The sequence below is a fragment of the Euleptes europaea genome, chromosome 2, assembly GCF_029931775.1.
Source record: "Euleptes europaea isolate rEulEur1 chromosome 2, rEulEur1.hap1, whole genome shotgun sequence".
NCBI lineage: Eukaryota > Metazoa > Chordata > Lepidosauria > Squamata > Sphaerodactylidae > Euleptes > Euleptes europaea.
In genome coordinates, this window is record NC_079313.1 from 94,475,363 (window position 1) to 94,498,381 (window position 23,019).

Genomic DNA, 23,019 nt, shown 5'->3' on the forward strand with positions numbered 1-23,019 from the left:
CACCATGAAAGTACAAAATAATCCAGTCTAGAAGTCTTTCAGGCTAACTCTGTCAAGCTTCCTCTTATAAAGGCAATTTTCCCTACTGGGGTGAAAAAAAGGTTAACTGTTCAAATTTAAGCTATTTTCTAAGAATAACATTGAATAAAATAAATTTTACTGAAATCTGTACACTTCAAGGTGCAACTATACACACACACACACACAGAGAGAGAGAGAGAGAGAGAGAGAGAGAGAGAGAGAGAGAGAGAGAGAGAGAGAGAGAGAGAGAGAGAGAGAGAGAGACCTGTAAATGCTCAAGGATATTAATGTTAATTTACAACTATCAATGAAAATTATATCAGTACTAGCAGGGGACCCACAAAGACTTGCGAAGGGGAGTCTTATTTTCCCTCCTCCTCTTTTTCCTCTTTCCCTTCTCTGAAAGCTGTCATGACCTCTCCTCTTTTACTGATTCCTTCAGTGAGTTGTCCCTCAAAGGCCAATACAGCCCTGGAAAGGGTCCTACCTTTCACTGACAAAAACCAATGCTTAAAGGCTGGCAATATTGCTGTGGTTGCCTAGCAATGGCCACTGAGGGCTTTCATTTCTTAAAGCTGCTTCTATGGTTTGGGAAGGTTTTAACACACACACCCAAATGTTTTAGGTTGGTTTGTTTTTTAGATTTCAGATTTTTTTTGAAACATGGGGCTTTTTCAGGTTCTTATAAAGATCTGTCTTGTCTCTGGATTTTTGTATCTACAGATTTGACCATGTTGAGGATTAGATATATTGATAAGCTGATCCCTTAAATGGTGTTTATTAATATGTTGCAAGAACCTCTGATAATTCCCAGGCAAAATTCTAAGTTCTAAGTGCTAAGTTCTAAAAATATTGAAATATAATCATGTGAGCAGGTACCTGTAGTCCTCTAAGAAAATCTGATTAATTGTGATGAATCTGTTGTTAATTAAGAGTAGACATATTGCCTTAAATTTACTAAGGATGTTAAGTTAAAGCAGATGGAAAAGCAGATGAGTTCAATTATTGCTTGTCCTCTGGAATCTGTGCAAGAAGATCTTCTATCCTCCTACTCAGCTCTCCCACAGATAGAGCAAAAGGCCATCATAGATAGATGAACAATTCTAAGGGTAAGCTTTTGACAGTGTTCATTATGAGCATTCTTCATTATGAGCAACTATACCAATGCTCAGTCATGTCAAGTAACTCAGATAAGACAGAATAAAGTCAATTGAATCAAAACCACTAGAAGGCTTGAGATCTAAATATACCAAATGTACCGAGGAGACTCAGGAACATTCACCAACAGAGGACCGGATAGTCTTTAGACACCTAGCTTCCCACAAAATGGGATCCCTTTCTATGAAGTCTGGGAAATGTAGGGGCAACTCTGTGTGTGCATCACTAATTGGAAATTGAAGTGTCTGTTATGGGATTTAAGCACATTTAATTGAAATAATAGAATTTGATTGACTCAGCAGCAATCTGCTTCATCACTTAGTGCTATATTGGAATATATCTGGAAGGAGAAGAAAATCTTTTAATTATGACTTTCTGAAGGATTTTAATTGTTTTGATATAATGCTATTACAAGAATCCTGGGCATTAGAGGAAGCAAACCATAATGGCTATATCGCCATGAATGTGCTGGCAAGATGTTTTAATGGCAAAAGTAGGGGGCCTGTTTGGTTTCTCTGAAATTGGCTGCATCTGTTTTTCATTTATTATATTTATTTAAAAGGCCCCAAGCAGTTCAGTATTTCCCCACACAGAAAGTGCTTCAGTGGCCAGCCCCACATAAGATGGAGGTGCACTCTTTGAAAGAGCAGGTCCATAGTTTGGGGGGGGTGCTCTTAGACTCAGACCTACTGCTTGATAAGCAGGTGGCAGCTGTGGCCAGGAGTGACTTTTACCTGTTTTGACTGTTTAGCCAGCTGCAGCCTTCCCTGGGCAAAAAAAGAGCTGTCCACTGTGGTTCATACACTGGTTACCTTTAGATTAGAGTCCTGCAATGCACTCTATGTGGGGCTGCCCTTGAAAAGTGTTCAGAGAAACTTCAATTGGTACAGAATGCTGTAGTCATGATATTGACTATCACTCCACTCTTGGCCCATCTACTATGGCTCTCAATAGGTTTCTGGGCACAGAAGTACCAGCCTGATTTTTATTGAAGCCAGTTTGGTTTTAATGATTTTTTTTTTGGTTTTTAAAATATGTTTTTATTATCTATGTTTTAAATCTGCTAGCTGCTTAGGTGGCCCTGATCAGGGCAGAAAGGTGGGGTATATATTTTGTAAATAACAATGATAATTTAATGTTGTGCTTTTCTGCACCTTTTGTAGGCGCAACCCCTTTTTGAAATGAGGGATCAAAACTAAACACATTATTCAACACATCCTATATCTAATTCTGAATCTGGACCTTGGCATGTGGATTATTAAATCCACACATTGGGGTCAGGTACAGAGTAGGGAGAGATTTGTACAAATCCAGGTCAGCTCCCAGGTTTACACAAAAGTTCCCAAAAGAAAATAAAGGAAGGTGGCCTGCCCCCATCTCAGGAAAGGCGAGGAAAGGAAGAGCAGGCTCACTGAAGGCTTCCCTCTGGGGCTGAAGGTGCCACCTGAGGTTGTTGAAAAAGATTCTGATGCTTCAGGAAGTAAGGGCAGTGGTAGGGTGGATGTTTTCCTAGGTACTCTTAAAATACAGGCCAGCCCTGTGCTTCCAGTTCTTGAACCGAGGGCCTGTCCTCCTATCTCATAATTTAGGCTGCAAAACTATGCAAGTTATCTGGGAGTGAGACCCACTGAATATACTGGAACTTACTTCTGAGTAGATGTACACAGGATTTATTCAAGAGTCTTTGGTGAGGGCCTCTGTGAAAAGTCTTTTAAAGGTTGTTACATTTCAGTGACAGGACATTTTCATGAGATAATCAACAATTTTACATTTGAGCTTCTAAAGTACTCTTAGTTCAATGGATATGCGACTTCTCCATTTATAATTTGTTAATTAACTCAATTTATAATTTGTTAATCAGCTCTTGTTGCTCCTATTTGCTTAATTCTTCACATGCTTGCATCCTTGGGGATTTGCACCTTGCCTAATCTATGATATAGATTCTGTTACAGTGGTTTGTAAAAAGCTTCAAGTCTTCCAAAAAAGATTTGACCTTCCTGACTCCCTCTTTTGATTGCTGTTTAGCTAATCCCTTCAATTTTGAGAGGTTTCCTGTTTTGAAATTGAATGTGACCATTTTTTACTTTCTGAGCAAATTTCTACATTATCCTGCTCAGAAAATGGAACTAAAAACAGGATTCTTCTGGCAGGGTTTCGCACATGGCTAGTTTAAATCCCTGCTGTCATGAAACCCATTGAGTAACCTTGAACTAGTCATTATCTCGCAATTTAACCTACCTAGTAGGATAGCAAGATAATACAAAATACTTTTCTTTCTTGTACTAAAATGCTCCTTAGAAATTATTTTTAATAATAATATGTAAAATAGGGATGATAGAGATTGACCTCCTAACTGCCTTTGTGGGGATGAATGAAACAGATAAATGTTACTATTTGCCCTGCACTTCACAGTTAAGGTGGGATACAGCAATGCATATACGAAATTGTTATCAAGTCATGTCCCTCCTCTAAAGCCCTTAATAGAAAGTGAAGCCATATTAGTAGTAAAAGAAGGAAAAGAGACACTGAAAATGTCATAGAATCATAGAGTTGGAAAGGGCCATACAGGCCATCTAGTCCAACCCTCTGCTTAATCAGCCTAGAGCATCCCTGACAAGTGTTTGTCCAGCCTCTGCTTAAAGACTGCCAGTGAAGGGGAGCTCACCACTTCCCTGGTTAGCTGATTCCACTGTTGAACAACTCTTACTGTAAAACATTCCCCCCCAAAAAATCCAGCTGCTCACAATCCAGCTTTCTGCTCACAATTTAAACCCATTATTATGAGACCTATCCTCTGCTGCCAACAGGAACAGCTCCCTGCCCTCCTCTAAGTGACAGCCCTTCAAATACTTAAAAAGAGCTATCATATTCCCCCCTCAACCTTCTCTTCTCCAGGTTAAACATTCCCAACTCCTTCAGCTTTTCCTCATAGGGCGTGATCTCCAGGCCCCTGATGATCCTCCTTGCTCTCTTCTGCACCCGCTCGATTCTGTTCATGTCCTTTTTGAAGCCTGCATAAATGCAAGACCATACATTCTGCCACCACAGAGAAGTTTTTGCAGGAAGAATCCTAACAAAAACACACAGACGTACACACAGTAAAAATAAATCTCTGTTTAAATCACTCCTAAGTGAAGTGAGGCACTCAGACTACCTCTTCAACATGAAAAACAGCTCACGCAGAGAAGGGGGGAAAGGTACAAACTAAAACACAAACAAAAACCTTCCCATTCAGTCTCATTAGATCTAAGCAGTAAGAGCCATCTATGATTTATACTGGCAAAATCAATCATGTTTATTGATTTCACTTGGAGTGTTAGAAGAAGAAGAAAGTTTAGTTAAACTGAAGGAAGAGTTTTAGCTTTTATTTGGGGTTTTGAAATGGTTCACAATTTTCTGAGAGAACTGCACACTGAGAGAACTTGTATATGGATATACTAGGATGAATGATGTATGCTGAGATATTATGTAGGTAATTAGGTAATTAACAATAGTAGTGTTTTTTCTGCTTCTGAATGGCCTGTGGGCCATAATAAAGTCTTTCTTTGGGCTATCTACATGTGAGAACTTTTAGTTGGTTTGTATTTTGTGGTATTTGATGAACCAACAGTTATTTAGAAGACAGTTATTTTTAGAAGTTATTTAAACAGTTATTTAGAAGAGCCCCAAACTTTCAGTATATTCTGAGAGAATTCTCACACTGAGAGAACTTGTATATGGATATACTAGGATGAATGATGTATGCTGAGATATTATGTAGGTAATTAACAACAGTAGTGTTTTTTCTGCTTCTGAATGGCCTGTGGGCCATAATAAAGACTTTATATGGGCTATGTACATGTGAGAACTTTTAGTTGGTTTGTATTTTGTGATATTTGATGAACCAACAGTTATTTAGAAGACAGGGATGAAAATGGCTGAGCTATAGCTGACTTTCTTTCAAAAACGAAAGGAGATAATGATACCATTTTTATTACATGTTTAGAAGCTTCTTTAACTAATACTTAACTTCTAATTTCTTCCTCCCCTGCCTTAAAACTCACCTTTTATCCTGAAGTATTTAACTTACCTAGCCTCCTCGCTGTGATTCTCATCTAAACCTATTTAACTGCCTTTGCTCAGTTTAATTACGTTACACTGGACTGTTCCATTTCATAACTCTTGCTTGTTGTTTTTAACCTCTGCCTCTCACACTCATTCAGATGCCTTTACTGCTGATGAAATTTATATTGTAAACTCATTGGGGCAGGGACCCACCACTTCATATAAAACATTGTGGATGTGACAACCATAGTTCTCAACCTAGTGGGCGAGGTTACTGATTGTGGCAGACCCAACTTTAAATGAGGCATGAGAGCACTAGTGGCTAGGGCTGTCGATTCGGTTCATCCCGAACTGAAAAACAGCTGAATTTCCCCTGATTCGGTGGTTTTTAGTTCAGATGGAACCAAACTCAAAAAAGGCGGGAAAACGGGGAGCCGAATTCAGTGAGTTCGAGGTGTTTGGCGAATAAATTTGGCAAATTAGGGGTTCGGTGCAGCAGCATAACCTACAGATAGTAAGCAGCATTCTCCCGTGGCCAATAGGTGGCCAAGCTGGGTCTTCTTCTGGCCAATCAGTCACGATTGAGTGCATGAGCCCAGCTGCTGCGCGGCCCGGGGAGAGAAAGAGAGAGTATCTGTTTATGTGTGAGAGAGATCCCCCTGGGGGGGGGGTGCGTGTGCACATTCGAGCCATTCCATGGCTGCAGGGGGAGCATTTTTGGGGGTAGAGCCCCCAAACTTTCAGCATAGCTTCAGAGGACCCTTCTTGCAAGAACCCCCAAGTTTTGTAAAGATTGGGTCAGGGGGGGCTGAGATATGGGCCCTGAAAGGGGTCCCCCCTCTTTAATGTGCATCTCTGACAATGGGGGTTTGCAATTAGCAGAGCTTGCAGCCTACTCCCAAAGCTCCCAGCCCCAACAAACAGCTGAGCAGCAGGGAGCAAGGGCGGGGCAGGTGCGAAGAAGATGGAACAGAAGACATCCACAGAAAGACCCGTTTTGGGGCTTTTCTCTATAATTTTTCTCCTGTGTGTGTGTGTGGGGAAAGCAGAGTCTGTGTGTGTGTGGGGAGGGAGCAGTTTCTGTGGATGGGGGGGAAGCCAAAGGGGGCTTTCGCCTGTTCTGCCTGGGGTGTGTGTGCCCCCTCGAGTCTCTCTCTCCCTGGTTTGAGGGAGGGCTTCAGTTGTGGTCCTCAGGTTTTCCCTCATTCATAAGATCGGTTAGGTCTATTTTGATGCTTGCTCAAAACTGGTTTTCAAATTGTGACTTAAAGAATGCATTTGCCTGGTTCTGAGTCCGATGCAAAAGGGGAAATTCCACCCCTCCTGCTCCTTTAGCGTGCCTCTGTCCCTTTCCATGGTTTGCAAACTCCCAGGCTTTGCATGGTTGCAAACGTGTTGCTTTGCATGGTTTGCAAACTTCTTCGCACCTGCCCCACCCTTGCTCCCCACAGCTCAGCTGATTGTCAGGGCTGGGAGCTTTGGGCATGGGTGGCAAGCTCTGCTAATTGCAAACCCCCATTGTCAGAGATGCACATTAAGGAGGGGGGACCCCTTTCGGGGCCCACATCTCAGCCCCCCCGACCCAATCTTTACAAAACTTGGGGGTACTTGCAAGAAGGGTCCTCTGAAGCTATGCTGAACGTTTTGGACCTCTATCCCCAAAAATGCTCCCCCTAAGCTGTGGAAAGGCATGATTGTGTTTTTAATAGCTTTATTCGGCCGAATTTTTCCCCGAACTCCGGATCTCATGCCGAATTGCATGGACCTGAAGTGGGGGAGTTCGGGCTTCGGCATTTCCCAAATAAAAACAGGCCGAATTTTGCCGAATCTGAATTTTACCGAATTTTTTTTCAACAGCCCTACTAGTGGCTCTTGATTTGCATTTGCTGCCTTGTGTGGAGCAGCCAATCAGAAGGGTGCTGGAGAAGCTATTGGGTTTTGCCCTGCTCTCTGTGGCAACCTTTTACTGCAAGTTGGCTCACCCACCCTCCCTATGTATAATTTGAGAGTGGCTAGTTACCTTTCGAGGGGCTGAGTAGGAATTTTTGGGTCCTCTTTCAAATTGGCTGGGAAATAGGCTTTTCCCCGCCTGCTCTGCAGTGTCCTAGGCAGTGGTAGTATTCTATAATTGTCCTGGTCTTTTGTCTGGATAGGCCATAACTAGTTTTGGCAGGAATAGTGTGAATTGCTGCCATATAGGTAGGCATAATTGGCATGCACCTGAGCCTTCTAAGATTCCCACACTAGCCCCATCATTGGCTTGAGTGGCCTGGAGGGAGGAGGCTAGGGCTGCCAATCTCCAGGTACTAGCTGGTACCTGCTATCGCCTGCTATTTCAACTGATATCCAGCTGATAGAGATCAGTTCACCAGGAGAAAATGGCCACTTTGGCAATTGGACTCTATGGCATTGAAGTCCCTCTCCAGACTCTGCCCTCCTAGGCTCTGTCAGAGATGCAAGGCTGTCAGATTAGTTTGACAGGTTGCACTGAGATCAAGTAGATCTGTAATGATGTCATAAGTCTGGAAAGTCCCTGGATAGCCTGTGGGATCTGGCCAGAACCAGTTTGGGCCAGATGGCTGCTGCAATATACTAGCAACAGGTGAATGACTTAGCATCTACTGTGATTGGTTGCCTGAGATGGCATATTGTATAAAGCTGTATAGAATGGAAGCTTATGTGTCGGGATGCTATGAGTGGAAGAGGAGTTTGTATTATACCTGTGCACTGTAAAATAAACAAGCACTGCTTTTCTAGTAGCAAGGAGTTCTGGTGGTGTTTTCCTGGACAGCCTGCGTAATCCGCTGGCTCCTGCATCAGGGTTTTGGGCCCAGATCCGCTACACTGCGCACGTTACGTGTGATGATAGCATAGCAGAGTCCAGGAGTCCAGAAGCTACAGAAAGCAGCAAGAGACTGTGTGAGTTATGGCGCAGTCTTTGATCCCTGTTGAGAAGCTCACCTTGGATAACTACCACGTATGGTCAGTGAGGCTAGAGCAATATCTTAAACAGGAAGGCCAGTGGGATGCTGTGGAGCGAGACGCCATTACTGCAGCTGAGGTAGCCTCGGATATTAAGGCACTGGCTAATATAACTTTGTCTGTGGAAGACAGTCAGCTTATTTATGTAGCTGGCAAAGAGAATGCAAAAGCAGTGTGGGAGTCACTCAAAGCCGTTTATCTGCGTGACTCGGCCGGGATTATTTTGGCCTTAATGAGACGCCTTTATAGATGTGATAAATCACCCCACACGCCGGCCGCGGAGCACCTTAGAAGTCTAGCTGAGTTATTCATACAGCTGGAACTAAGGGGAAAGAATTTTTCTGCGGAGGACCGGGTTTATATTTTGCTGAGTTCCCTGGATGAGAGCTTTGAAATGCTGATAACTTCGCTGGAATGTATGACAGCAGCACAGCTCATGTTTGAGTATGTGACGGCACGTAACCGAGAGTACGAGGGATGGCGCTGGGAAGGACGGTATCAGAAGACAACAGCCCAGCTGGAAATGACCCATCCCGACATCAGAGCAGCTCTGCATTCATTGCGGATGACCACAGCCAAGCAGCTTGAGTTACAACCCAGGCAGAGAGGTCAGGCACAGCCAACGCCAATGACATCAGCCTAGCAGGGAGCACAACCCAGAGGCTTCTACTCTGCGCAGATGTCGGGGAAGCAAGCGCGTGCGACAAGCCGGGGGAGTGACTGAGTCAAGCAAGAGGCGGAAGACTGCGTGTTGTTTGTGAGGAAGTGCTACAACTGTGGCTCCAAACAGCACCTAAGAAGAAACTGCCCACAGCTGAACAAGAAGAGGCAGCAACAACAGCAGCCTGTGAAGGACTATCACACGTCTATTGTACTGGCAGAAGCTGGGGGTAAAGAGGACTTATGGCTCTTGGACAGTGGTGCCAGTAAAATTTTTGTGAAGGAGGCTTCTATGCTGGTTAGTAAAAAGCAGTCTGCCAGGACACGTGTGAGTCTGGCAGATGGGAAACACCTCAAGGTACAGTGTGAGGGAGATTTGTTTTTCCCTGACTTAAATCACACATTTAATGATGTATTGTGCATACCCTCTCTGGAAAACAACCTGTTAAGTGTTTCAGCTCTGGCAAAGGTGGGATTTTCAGTAAAGTTTGAAGGAAATGTCTGCCAGATATGCAAAGAAGGAGCTATAATGGTTAAGGGGCACTTAAGAAAGGATGTCTATGTGGTGCAGAGAGGTGCAGGAAAAGCCTCTGCTGTAATGGAAGCTTTGAATGAAAATCCACATAATGTGTGTGTACACCTTTTACATTGTAGAATGGGTCATGCCAACTTCTCTATCATACAAAAGACTGAGTTTGCTGGGGAAGGATGATGCAAAGCTAAATAAGTGTAATGCCTTTTTGGATTGCACTGTCTGAAAATCTGTAAAGAGCAGAAGATGCCCAGTGGCAAAAGTTAGCCAAAGAGTGACAAGCAGACCCCTATAGCTTGTGCACTTAGATCTCTGTGGCCCCCTCCCAGAGAGTGCATCAAAGAACAGATATTTTTATGCATAATTGATGATCATACACGTTTTGGCTGGGTGTATCTGCTGAAGCAGAAGAGTGAGACTTGCCAAACAATCAAGTATTGGATCAATAAGGTGGAGAGGCAGTTAAACCTCACAGTGGCAAGTATTCAGGCCGATAGGGGGGTTAATTCTTATCTCATGCTTTGACCAAGTGGTTGGAGAGTAAGGGGATTGAGCAAAGGCTAGCTAACCCCTGTGTACCACAAGAGAATGGAGTGGCTGAGAGAAGAATTGGTTACTAACAGTCTATGCTACAACTTGTTGGAGGATGCAAACTTAACAACCAGATTCTGGGGAGAAGGGATCAAGGTTGCCTGTTACTTAATCAATACACTTTGGACCTCAAGTATTAATGAAATTCCCTACAGAGTGTTGTACAAAAGGAATCCCTCTTTAAAGCATTTGAGGGTTTTTGGTACTAAAGCATGGGTGAATATACCATTGAAACACAGAAGAAAGGGAGGGAAAAGGTCAAAACCACTGGTATTTCTAGGTTATCAGAATGCAGCTAAATCATACCACTTTGCAGATAACCATGACAAGGTAACTTTAAGCAGGTCTGCAAGCTTTGGTGAATCCTTTAATTGGCCAAGGTTACATGGCACTGATAAGGCACCTGAAATGATTTCATTGCCCATGAGTGAACAGCCAGAGGCCAGGGACGAAAGTATTTCCCCTGAGAGGGCCCCTAGCAGGGAGTCTGTGAAAGCTGAGAGTTCAGAAGAGTCCAGAGAAGAGTCTGAAGAACCAGCAGTCAGAGTTTCAAGCCAGAGCACTAAGGGCATAGCACTAAAAAATATGGCTTTGATGACTGTGAATATGTCAGTAATGTATCTGTAATTGAACCAGTCAGCTACATTATCTGGCTATTGCCGCAATAATAAAATCAATTGAACCAGTCAGCTACAACTAGGTACCTTCTCTGGGAGATAAAGAAAGGGGTTTATGGCTGGAAGCCATGGAGGTTGAAATGGCTGCTCTGAAGGAGCATAAGGTAGCAACTCCAGCACACCTGCCAAAGGGGAAAACCGGTGATTGGTTGCAGGTGGGTGTATAAACTTAAACAGCTAGCTGATGGCTCAGTAAAGAGAAAAGCCAGATTAGTATGTAAAGGGTTTGCACAGCGCAAATATGTTAATTATGATGAAACCTTTTCTTCCACGGCCCGTTCTGAAACCATAAAATCAGCCCTGGCGGTTGTGGGCTTAAAGAAACTGAAGGTATTTCACTATGACATTCAGACGGCATATTTGAATGCACCTCTGGAGGAGGAAGTGTATATGACTCAGATTCTAGGTTTCAAGTTGAAGGAAGAAACCAAGGTGCTAAGGTTAAACAAAGCCTTGTATGGTTTACATCAGTCTGCCAGAGAGTGGCATAAATGCTTAATTGAAGCAGTAAAGCAATTAGGCTTCAAACAAAGTGTGGCTGACTCTTGTTTGTTTTCAAGATGTTCAGGTCAAAGGGAATCCTACGTTTTAGTGTACATGGATGATCTCTGTGTGATAACAAATGATGTGAGTGACCAAGAACAGTTTCAGAGACAGCTGGGAGAATGGTTTAAACTGAAATGTTTGGGGCAGATAAAGAATTATCTGGGAGTGCAAATAAACAGAGACAATAAGGGTGTGTTTTCCTTGTCTCAGCCAGATAAAATAAAGCAGCTACTGGAAAGATTTAACATGGTTGATGCTAAGCTGCTGACACCCCAATGGTCACAGGTTATTTGTGTGATGAGTCTGAAAACCAGGAAGAGTGTAACAAATCTCTGTATCAGTCTCTGGTAGGAAGTTTGTTGTATCTTGCCTGTTGGATGAGACCAGACATATATCAGGCTATGCATTGCCTGAGTAAGAAAAATATGTCACCTAAACAAAATGATTGGAAGGCAGCGAAGCGTGTGCTCAGGTACCTGAAGGGATATGTGCATAGAAAGCTGTGCCTGGAAGCAAATAATGGGGAGCTGACTTCCTATGCAGATGCATCTTGGGCAGATCAGGGAAGCGCCAAATTTACCACTGGTTATGTGCTATATTTTGGCAAAGCACCCATACACTGGAAGTCATTAAAACAATCATTTGTTGCCATGAGTACATGTGAAGCTGAGTATAGTGCTGTCAGTGAGTGTATTAACCAGATGGAATGGTTTGTATATCTCCTGAATGAACTCAATGTGGCTGTAACTTTACCAGTAAAAGTATATACTGACAACCAAGCAGCAAGGCAGCTAGCCACTGACCAATGCTTCAAAGGGAACAGTAAGCATATCAGGATAAGATATCAAAATGTAACTGATGCAGTAAGTAAAAAACAAATATGTATTGTAAAATGTACAAGTGCTGGTAATGTAGCTGATCTGTTTACTAAGATTGTGGATTGTAACAGGTTCATGCATTTGACTAAACTAATCTAATATCCTTGAGAAGGAGTATCAGAGATGCAAGGCTGTCAGATTAGTTTGACAGGTTGCACTGAGATCAAGTAGATCTGTAATGATGTCATAAGTCTGGAAAGTCCCTGGATAGCCTGTGGGATCTGGCCAGAACTGGTTTGGGCCAAATGGCTGATGCAATGTACTAGCAACAGGTGAATGACTTAGTATCTACTGTGATTGGTTGCCTGAGATGGCATATTGTATAAAGCTGTATAGAATGGAAGCTTATGTGTCGGGATGCTATGAGTGGAAGAGTGTAAAAGGAGTTTATATTATACCTGTGCACTGTAAAATAAAAAGCACTGCTTTTCTAGTAGCAAGGAGTTCTGGTGGTATTTTCCTGGGCAACCTGCGTAATCCGCTGGCTCCCGCGTCAGGCTCCACCCCCCAAACCTCCCACTGGTGGAAAACCTAGCTGGGGCAGGAATATCTTTGGTGGTTGAACAGCATCAACTGAGCGCTTAGTTGTTGGGGGTGGGGGAAGGGAGACAAGGTTTAATACTTCTTAGCACTTTTTGTGTGTGTCAGTAAAGATAAACAAAGACAGTGGTAACACTGGTTAAGTTTGGAGCCAGGGTGGTTTTGCCCAGAATGCTGGCGGGTGCTATAGACTGCTTGTCATCACCAGCTTTCACTAATTCTGTGATACTTAACTGTTGTAGATCAACTATTAATAAATAACACATACTGGTGTTTTTGACCTTATCTGGGAATATTGGTACAATATCTAATTCTGAACAATGATCTCTTGAGTATTTTTCTACAAGCCAAGGGAAAGTGCTTGATTTGCAGAAGAACAAAAAGGATGTTTGTGTGTGTATATAAAGCCTTAAAATATCAGCAACGTCTGCCTGTTTAGGTAAAGCATGCCATTAAGATCCTGAAAGATTATATTGCGAGATATAGTGACTATGAAGATGCTGGCTAAACACGAATCCAGAAAATGTGGGTGAAACAGGCAGAAATGTGTGGAGAGAGAGAGGCGACCTCTGACAGTTGGGGGAAAAGCATAATCAAAACAAAGCCCCGATGTAGTCGGCAGGGTGACTATGAAGATACAGCCATGCAGAAATGGCCTAATTGTGATTTGGAAGGGAGAATAGAAAAAGATGGGTCAGTGGTAGGGAGGTTGCAGACACTGCCAAGGACAGTCAAAGAGAAAAGGCAAGAGGGAGAGAGGGGAATTTTGATTTTTTCTCCACAAGTCCTTGTGGCCCTCCCTGTTGTGTTTTTATAAAAACAGCCCCGTGAGAAACCTTTCTCCAAACTTAACACTTTCCCCCATGTGTGTAGCCTAGTTCTTGTTATTTAGAGATGAAAGAAACAACCTCTTTGTATGATTAAGAGTGCTTTCCTTTGCTACTATTTGTCATGTTTCAGAGCTTTGGAAATAAATTATTTGGCTAAACTTTCTGAGCTGTTCTCGGGTTAATGGACTGAATCTCATGGAAGCATGAAGAGAAAAAACTTGCAGAGGTGGAGATGGCGGGGGGGAGGGAAAAAAGGAGAAAGAAGATGCAGCTGCTTAGTGCTTACATAGAAAACTGCAGAAATTGAGACGTTCCTGAATCAATAGTTACCTCTTACAGTATCATGTTACTTCATTACTGATCTCTCATATCTCATCTGGTCTAGGGCTGTTAAAATTTTTTTTTGGTAAAATTCAGATTCGGCAAAATTCAGCCCATTTTTATTCAGGAAATGCCAAAGTCCGAACTCCCCCAATTCGGATCCGTGGAATTCAGTACTAAGTTTGGAGTTCGTGAATAAAGTCGGCCATTTAAAGCCATTAAAAACACATTTGCAGCTTTCTGTGGCTCCGGGGGCATTTTTGGAGGCAGAGGCCCCAAACTTTCAGTATAGCTTGAGGGGACCCTTCTTGCAAGAACCCCAAGTTTTGTAAAGACTGGGTCAGGGGGTCCCGAGATATGGGGCCCTGAAGGGGTCCACCCCAATCTGCCCATTGGAATAAAGCCATTAAAAACACATTCACGGCTTTCCACTCACAAAGAGATCAAGCCCCCCCAAGACCGGTAACCCCCCCAAGTCACACTCCACAGAGGTAATCAAGCCCTCCCCAGCAGAACCGCCCCCCCCCCGAACCAGAAGACGCAAATTCCAAATGAAGGAGACTAATGGGCCAGACAGAGAGAGACTCACTGACATGGGATGTACTAAAATGAATAACAGGCTAGCCCATTATAAACAACAGGAGCGGCTGCACAGCCCATTGGAAACAATAGGAGCCAGCCAGAGAGAGACTCAGCTCGTCATTTTCCAGCCTTTTTTTGAATTTAGTTCCATCCGAACTGAAAACCGCCAAATCGGGGGAAACTGGCTGTTTTTCAGTTCGGATGGAACTGAATCAACAGCCCTAATCTGGTCTAGGTTTTGCTCATTATACTTTGTGTGTGTATGGGGGGGGGGCAAACTAGATGAGATTGGCATCCCTGATTTTGGTTTTTATATGCCGACTTTCTCTACCACTTAAGGGACACTCAAACTGGCTTACAATCACCTTCCCTTCCCCTTCCCACAACAGGCACCCTGTGAGGTAGGTGGGGCTGAGAGAGCTCTAACAGAGCTGTAACTTGCCCAAAGTCACCCAGTTGGCTTCGTGTGTAGGAGTGGGGAAACAAATCCAGTTCACCAGATTAGCCTCTGCCGCTCATGTGGAGGAGAGGGGAATCAAACCCGGTTCTCCAGATCAGACTCCACCACTCCAAACCACCACTCTTAACCACTACACCATGCTGGCTCTCTGCATTGTGGGGGCCCAATTATGGTTGGGACCACAGAGTAGGGTTGCCAGGTCCCTCTTTGCTACCAGCGGGAGGTTTTGGGGGTGGAACCTGAGGAGGGTGGGGTTTGGAAGGGGAGGAATTTCATTGCTAAACAGTCCAATGGCCAAAGCGGAGAACTGATCTCTATCAGCTGTAGATCAGTTGTAATAGCAAAAGATCTCCAGCTACTACCTGGAGGCTGGCAACCCTACCTCAGAGGCACAGGGGGAGGAGAGGATTTGGCCTTCCTCCCATGCCGTTTTTATAACCTAAAATGGTGCATGGGGTGCATCTGGCCAAACAATGCCTCCCCAATGCTGTTTCAGGTTGGAAAAATAACAGGCAATGCAATGATGGTCCCAAATAGAATTGGACTCCCATGATGCAGTTTAAAGGACTTCCTGGGTGGGAACTCACTCTCTACAATGGCAGTGCATCCCTCAATGAAAGTCAGTGATGTCCATCTTTCCCTTAGATTCTGCCTCCATTGGTAAAATATACATTAATAAATCAATTAAACATTACCTCTTTTTGTCTGTCAAGCAGGTGGGCCTGTTTGTCATTGATGTGGAGCAAAAATCTGGAATCTTCCTCTGTCTATCCCATCTCTGTAGCAATGGCTGGCAACTAGCCAATATAAATGGATCATTTTTGTCTTTCCTTTGCAGTGCATGTGGGTAACTTGTATTGCCTGTCTATCATGGGAGTGATGGTGGTGGCAGAGGTCCCACCTGTCTGCCACTATGTGCAGTCTTAGCATTTCAACTGACTCTTTCATGGCAGCTGGGTTGCCTGTAGCTAGACCACAAAAACTGGGCATCTACTACTATTTCCCCTGTGTCGACTGATCTGCCAGCCGGCCAATTTAAACAAGTTGTGTGTTTACTCTGAAGAAATTGTGGGTTGGCTGGCACTGCCTACCTCTTGGGGGAGGGGGATGACAAAAAGTAGCATCTGTGCCTCTATGCCTCCCATTTTCTCTGCCTTACTGTGGACATAAGTGAAACATTTTCCATATCTCGTATGACACCAGATAATGGAAGATCTGTTTTAACAGTACTTGGATTATTCAAAGGCTTATGTCTAGGAAGGGTTGCTGTTCTGGCTCCTCCTGTAACTGTTTGATCTATATGCTAGATCTTCATTTACAGTTCCCTATACAAGTCAAATGTGATCTTGGGCTGCATCAACAGAAGTATAGTGTCCAGATCATGTGAAGTGATGATATCGCTTTACTCTGCTCTGGTTAGACCTCACCTAGAGTATTGTGTTCAGTTTTGGGCACCACAATTTAAGAAAGATGTAGACAAGTTGGAATGTGTCTAGAGGAGGGCAACAAAGATGGTGAGGGGTCTGGAGAACAAGTCCTATGAGGAAAGGTTGAAGGAGCTGGGTATGTTTAGCCTGAAAAGGAGAAGACTGAGAGGGGATATGATAACCATCTTCAAGTATCTGAAGGGCTGTCATATAGAGGATGGTGTCGAGTTGTTTTCTGATGCCCCAGAAGGTCGGACCAGAACCAATTAAATCAAAAGAGTTTCCTTCTAGACATTAGGAAGAATTTTCTAACAGTTAGAGTGGCTCCTCAGTGGAACAGGCTTCCTCGTGAGGTGGTAAGTGCTCCTTCCCTGGAGGATTTTAAGCAGAGGCTAGATGGCCATCTGTCAGCAACGCTAATTCTATGACCTTAGGCAGTTCATGAGAGGGAGGGCATCTTGGCCATCTTCTGGGCATGGAGTAGGGGTCGCTGGGTGTTTGTGGGGGAGGTAGTTGTGAAATTCCTGTATTGTGCAGGGGGTTGGAATAGATGACCCTGGTGGTCCCTTCCAACTCTATGATTCTATGAGATCTTTGTTGTGGCTTCCCTTGTTGGATATAATAACAGTACCCTAGGTAACTAGGGTCTTTGGTTATACTGAACCAGAAAGCTCAGCCAAGCCTGTAAACTGGTGCAATGATCAGCAGAAAGTGAAAATGCTGAGAGACAAAAAAACAAGTTGGGATTATCCTAATCAGTTGGTACCCTTCTGGCTGGATGACATCCTTTCTGTGCATGTACCTTCCCTTGATACCCCAGCCACTTCTCCTGCCTGGGATATCAAAACCAGATAGTGAGGTGCTAGAATACCCATCAGACCAGAAAGTCTACAAAGGCTCCTGAGTGTTAAGGGAAAAAATTGGGGCAGGTTAAGGAGAATTTTCTGATATCTTCAAATGGAGCATTAATAAACTGCCTTAGCAAATTTCAGACAGCAGATCCTTAGAATAAAGCACTGTTGCTTCTGGGTAAACATCCTTTGTTAAACTTATTGGTTGTCTAATGGTCAGAGGAAATCAACTGACATTAACTGCATGGCAGTTAATGAACAGAAATCTCGCTCGCATTCAGCTAATAGGAGGGGAAGAGACGAGCATTGTAGTTTTGTAGTCTGAATTGTGAGACAGACACAGCAAGAAAGCTGGGAGTTAAGTTGGTTCAGGCTAACACTGAAGTATCATTAGAATGCAACTGATCTCATATTTGTAAAGAAGCAGAACTAAGAAGGACACCATCAATTTCAAGGTCTCTCCTGAACCCTTTTCACTTTTTGGGTAAGTAGGGAATTATCCATAATATATTATGCCTACGATGCAACATAAGATGGTGTCGAGCATTCCTTTTCCTTCTCTGTCACAACAGGGAGAAAGTCTAATACATGTATATTTGGGTGTGAGCCCAGCATTATTCTTTTTGGCCTTTTTTTCAGCACTGGAAAGCCACATTCACTGTGCACATTAATGGGTTGATTGAAGAGCTCCTGCATTAAGTTATAGGAAATCTATTAGGATGTAGATGGCTTAGGCCATTTATTTCTCCCTGTTACTAGCTCTGAGCCAAGGATCTGAATTGCTGTATATAAAAGAAGTGTCAGAAAGGCCATAGCTCCTCAGTTTGCAGCTGGTCCCTTAGTGCTGGAGGCTTTGATTCTTCTTGGCACTTCCTGATCAGCTAAATATTTTTTCTCTTAACTGAGCATGCTCAAAGCATGGTGCCCATACCTCCCTATGTACTTAGAAGCTATCTCTGGAAAAATACATCAGTTTCCAAGCTCCCCTAAAATATTTACATTGATGCTCCTTGGCTCTAGGCAATTAAAAACTGACCGTTGCTTTAACTCTTTTTAGGGTTACCAACTCCTGGTTGGGAAATACCTGTAGATTTTAAGGGTGGAGCCTGAAGAGGGTGGGGTTTGAGGAGGAAAAGACTTCAGTGGGGTATAATGCCATAGAGTCCACCCTCCAAAGCAGTCATTTCCTGCAGGAGATCAGTTGTAGTTACAGGAGATCTCCAGGCTCTGTATGGGGGTTCAAAACACTATTTGTCAGAGAAAATTATAAACTTATTACCTTGGGAGGGGCAACATGGGTTTTAGTCTTGCATGTCCATTCTATACAGTTATGCATTCTATGTTCAATCTGGGTTAACCCTACTAGATTTTATTTTCTTGTACATGTCTTTTTAAAATATTGTATTACTTTGTGGATGAAGGCCTATGGCCACATACAAATAAATTTCTCACCTCATATTCAATCTGGGAAAGGTTGGCACTAATTCACAGTTGCATTTTCCACCCCCACCATCCATGGGATTGATGACAAATAGGATATGAGGACTGTAGAAATGACACACAGAATAGACATCTGCCAACCAATGTTAAATTATTTGGACTGCACCTATTTTAAAACAGGTATTGAGAGTAGGATTGCCAACCTCCAGGTACTAGCTGGAGAGCTGCTATTACAACTGATCTCCAGCCGATAGAGATCAGTTCACCTGGAGAAAATGGCTGCTTTGACAATTGGACTCTATGGCATTCAAGTCTCTCCCCTCCCCAAGCCCCACCCTCCTCAGGCTCTGCCCCAATAACCTCCTGCCAGTATCGAAGAGGGACCTGGCAACCCTTACTGAGAGCCAGAATGATATTTCTAAGAATGCTCCTATAACTTAGAGTGCAGTCCTAAGCAGGGGTGCGAATGGGCACAGGGAGCGGACTGACCCTTAGGCAGGCGTATTTTGGTGCCCAAGCAAATGACATCCATTGAGGTTTACTCCCAGCAAACTGTCCTTAGAATTTTGTTTCAGGTGGGTAGCCGTGTTGGTCTGCAGTAGAAGAGTAACATTCAAGTCCAGGAGCTTTGACTCTCAAAAGTTTATACGCTGGAAATCTTGTTGGTCTTTAAGGTGCTACTGGACTTGAATCTTTTCCTTGGTCCTATCGTCTAAGACTGTACCATTACTAGCAGATGGGGCTGTCGATTCGGTTCGGCCCGAACCAAAAAACAGCCGAATTTCCCCTGATTCGGTGGTTTTTAGTTTGGGACGAACCAAACTCAAAAATGGCAGGAAACCGGGGGAGCCGAATTCAGTGAGTTCGGGAGTTCATGAATAAATTCAGCAAATTCGGGGCATCAGTAAGCAGCATAACCGTCAGTAAGCAGCATTCTCCTCCCCCGGCCAATCGGTGGCCAAGCTGGGTCTTCTTCTGGCCAATCAGTCAGGATTGAGTACTGGAGGAATCTGTGCGGCTGGGCCATGGAGAGAGAGAGTGAGATAAATCCTCATGGGGGGGTGCACATTCGCTCCTTTCCATGGCTGCAGGGGGTGCATTTTGGGGGGTACAGAACCCAAAAATTCAGTGGAGCTTCAGACGAGCCTTCTTAAGAGACCCCCCAAGTTTTGTAAACATTGGGTATGGGGGTCCCGAGATATGGGCTCCACCCCTTTTCCCTTCCCCCCTTTTCCATTTCCGTGGCTGCAGGGGGCGCTTTTTTGGGAGTGCAGCCCCCAAACATTCAGCATAGCTTCAGACGAGCCTTCTTAAGAAACCCCCCAAGTTTTCTAAAGATGGGTTCAGTGGGGGCAGAAATATGGGCTCCCCCCTTTTCTCTTTTTGTGGCTGCAGGGGGTGTATTTTTGGGGGTGCAGCCCCCAAACATTCAGCATAGCTTCAGACGAGCCTTCTTAAGAAACCCCCCAAGTTTTGTAAAGATGGGTTCAGTGGGGGCAGAAATATGGGCTCCCCCCTTTTCTCTTTTTGTGGCTGCAGGGGGTGCATTTTTGGGGGTGCAGTCCCCAAGCATTCAGCATAGCTTCAGACGAGCCTTCTTAAGAGATCCCCCAAGTTTTGTAAACATTGGGTCAGAGGGTCCCGAGATATGGGCTTTCCCCTTTTCCCTATTGGGATGAATGGATCACCCTATCCTGTATGCATCTCCAGAGCGGCAAATGCAAGGCAAACCTCCCGTGCTTAAATAGAATCATATTAGATTACCCAGTCCTCCCAGCCCCTCCAGATGGAACAGAAGACAGCCACAGTAAGACCCCTTTGGGGGCTTTAATCTATAATTTTTCTCCTGTGTGTGTGTGTGTGGGGGGGAGGAGCAGAGTCTGTGTGTGTGTGGGGAGGGAGCAGTTTCTGTGGGTGGGGGGGAAGCCAAAGGGGGCTTTCACCCGTTCTGCCTGGGGTGTGTGTGCCCCCTCGAGTCTCTCTCTTCCTGGTTTGAGGGGGGGGGGCTTCAGTTGTGTGTCCTCAGGTTTTCCCTCATTCATAAGTTCGGTTAGGTCTATTTTGATTAGGGCTGTCAATTCGGTTCGGTCCGAACCGAAAATCAACTGAATTTCCCCTGATTCGGTGATTTTCTGTTCGGACGGATCCGAACTCAAAACTGGCGGGCAACCGGGGGGGCCGAATTCAGCGAGTTCGGGAGTTCGCGAATAAATTCGGCAAATTCGGCCCCCCTTCAGGGGCAGCCCGCGCCTCTCCAGTGGAGCCCGCTGAAAGGTGCGGGCTGCCCTTTAAACTGATCTGCGCCTCCCGGCTGGGAGGCGCAGATCAGTTTAAATGACAGCCCGAGCCTCTCCAGCGGAGCCCGCTGAAGGGGGGCGGGCTGCTGGGAGGCGCAGGTCAGTTTAAAGGGCAGCCCGCCCCCCTTCAGCGGGCTCCGCTGGAGAGGCGCGGGCTGCCCTTTAAACTGACCTGTGCCTCCCGGCCGGGAGGCACAGGTCAGTTTAAAGGGCAGCCCGCCCCCCTTCAGCGGGCTCCGCTGGAGAGGCTCGGGCTCCCCTTTAAACTGATCTGAGCCTCCCAGCTGGGAGGCGCAGATCAGTTTAAAGGGCAGCCCGCACCTTTCAGCGGGCTCCACTGGAGAGGCGTGGGCTGCCCTTTAAACTGACCTGTGCCTCCCGGCCGGGAGGTGCAGATCAGTTTAAATGGCAGCCCGCCCCCCTTCAGCGGGCTCCGCTGGAGAGGCTCGGGCTGCCCTTTAAACTGATCTGAGCCTCCCAGCTGGGAGGCGCAGGTCAGTTTAAAGGGCAGCCCGCCCCCTTTAAACTGACCTGCGCCTCCCAGCTGGGAGGCTCAGATCAGTTTAAAGGGCCCCCGCGCGCCTTCAGGGAATCCCTCTGAAGGCGCGCTGAGGCCGAATTTTCCCCCGAACTCCGGATCCCCCCGAATTACCGGGGATCCGAAGCGGGCGAGTTCGGACTTCGGCACGTACCGAACCCACAAGGGTCAAATTCGGCCGGGTCAAATTGAACCCACAAGGGTCAAATTGACAGCCCTAATTTTGATGCTTGCTCAAAACTGATTTTCAAATGGTGACTTAAAGAATGCATTTGCCTGGTCCCGGGTCCGATGCAAAAGGGGAAATTCCACCCCCTCCTGCTCATTATGCATAGCTAGCTGCCTCTGTCCCTTTCCATGGTTTGCAAACTCCCAGGTGTCACGTGTTGCTGCGCATGGTTGCAAAGGTTTTGCTTTGCAGTTGTGGGTGTTGCTTTGTAGTTGTGTTGCTTTGCAGTGTTGCTTTGCAGTTGTGATGCTTTGCAAACTTCTTAGCACCTGCCCCACCCTTGCTCTCAGCTGTTTGTCTGGGCTGGGTGCTTTGTGCGTGGGCGGCAAGCTCTGCTCAGAGATGCACATTAAGGGTGGGGGACCCCTTTCGGGGCCCATATCTCAGCCCCCCCTGACCCAATCTTTACAAAACTTGGGAGGTCTTTCAAGAAACGTCCTTTGAAGCTCCGCTGAAAGTTTGGGACCTCTACCCCCAAAAATGCCCCCCCAGAGCCACAGAAAGGCGTGGTTGTGTTTTTAATGGCTTTATTCGGGCGAATTTTTTTCCTGAACTTTGAATTCGCGCTGAATTGCACGGACCCGAAGTGGGGGAGTTTGGACTTTGGCATATCCCGAATCCAGACGGGCCAAATTCGGCAGAATCCGAACTATACCGAATTTTTTTTTTCAACAGCCCTACTAGCAGACTTAGTCTGCTGTAAGTCCATTGAAGGTAATGGACTTAGAAGGTTGCCACTCTGCTTAGGATAACACTGTTGCTGCTGTACAAAACTTTTGTTAGAAGAAGCTAGTGAGCATACTGTACAAAGCAAACAAATAGTGTCAAACAAGCCTACATTGAGTGATAACAAGGGCTGTTATGGAAGCCATGTTTTTGGTGAGCCTACTACTGCTTAATGCCTTTTCTTGTCACCTGTAATTTATGGTCCATAGATGTGTACATGTTTGGTGGAGTAGGATTTGTGGTAGTGTGTACTCCTGTCAGGGTACTGCAGTTTTGTTGGGTTGCCTGACACAGGGCAAAAACACTTGGGAGATTTTGCCTTGGATTTGCTGCTTTCTAAATGCACATTTTCCCCAGCCAAATTCTCAAAACTCAAAAATAAGCCCCCACGCAGAGTTTTGAGAATTCATATGGGGGAAATGTGCATCTAGAGAGTGGCAAATCCAAGGCAAAACCTCCCATGTGTTTTCGCCCACAGTCTCTTGTGCATCTCCCTGTGCTCTGTAAAGTCTGTTCTGGTTGATAGGCACTTTGTTTTGAACAAATGCTCATGTTTTGTGTCTTTCTCTATCACTCCACAAGCAGCAAAGGCCGAGGCCGGATTGAAAATTTTCATGAAAAAACCTTAACATCTTGTAGTATCAGATGGGGAGCTGAGATCATTACTCACCAGCAAGAGATGAATCTAC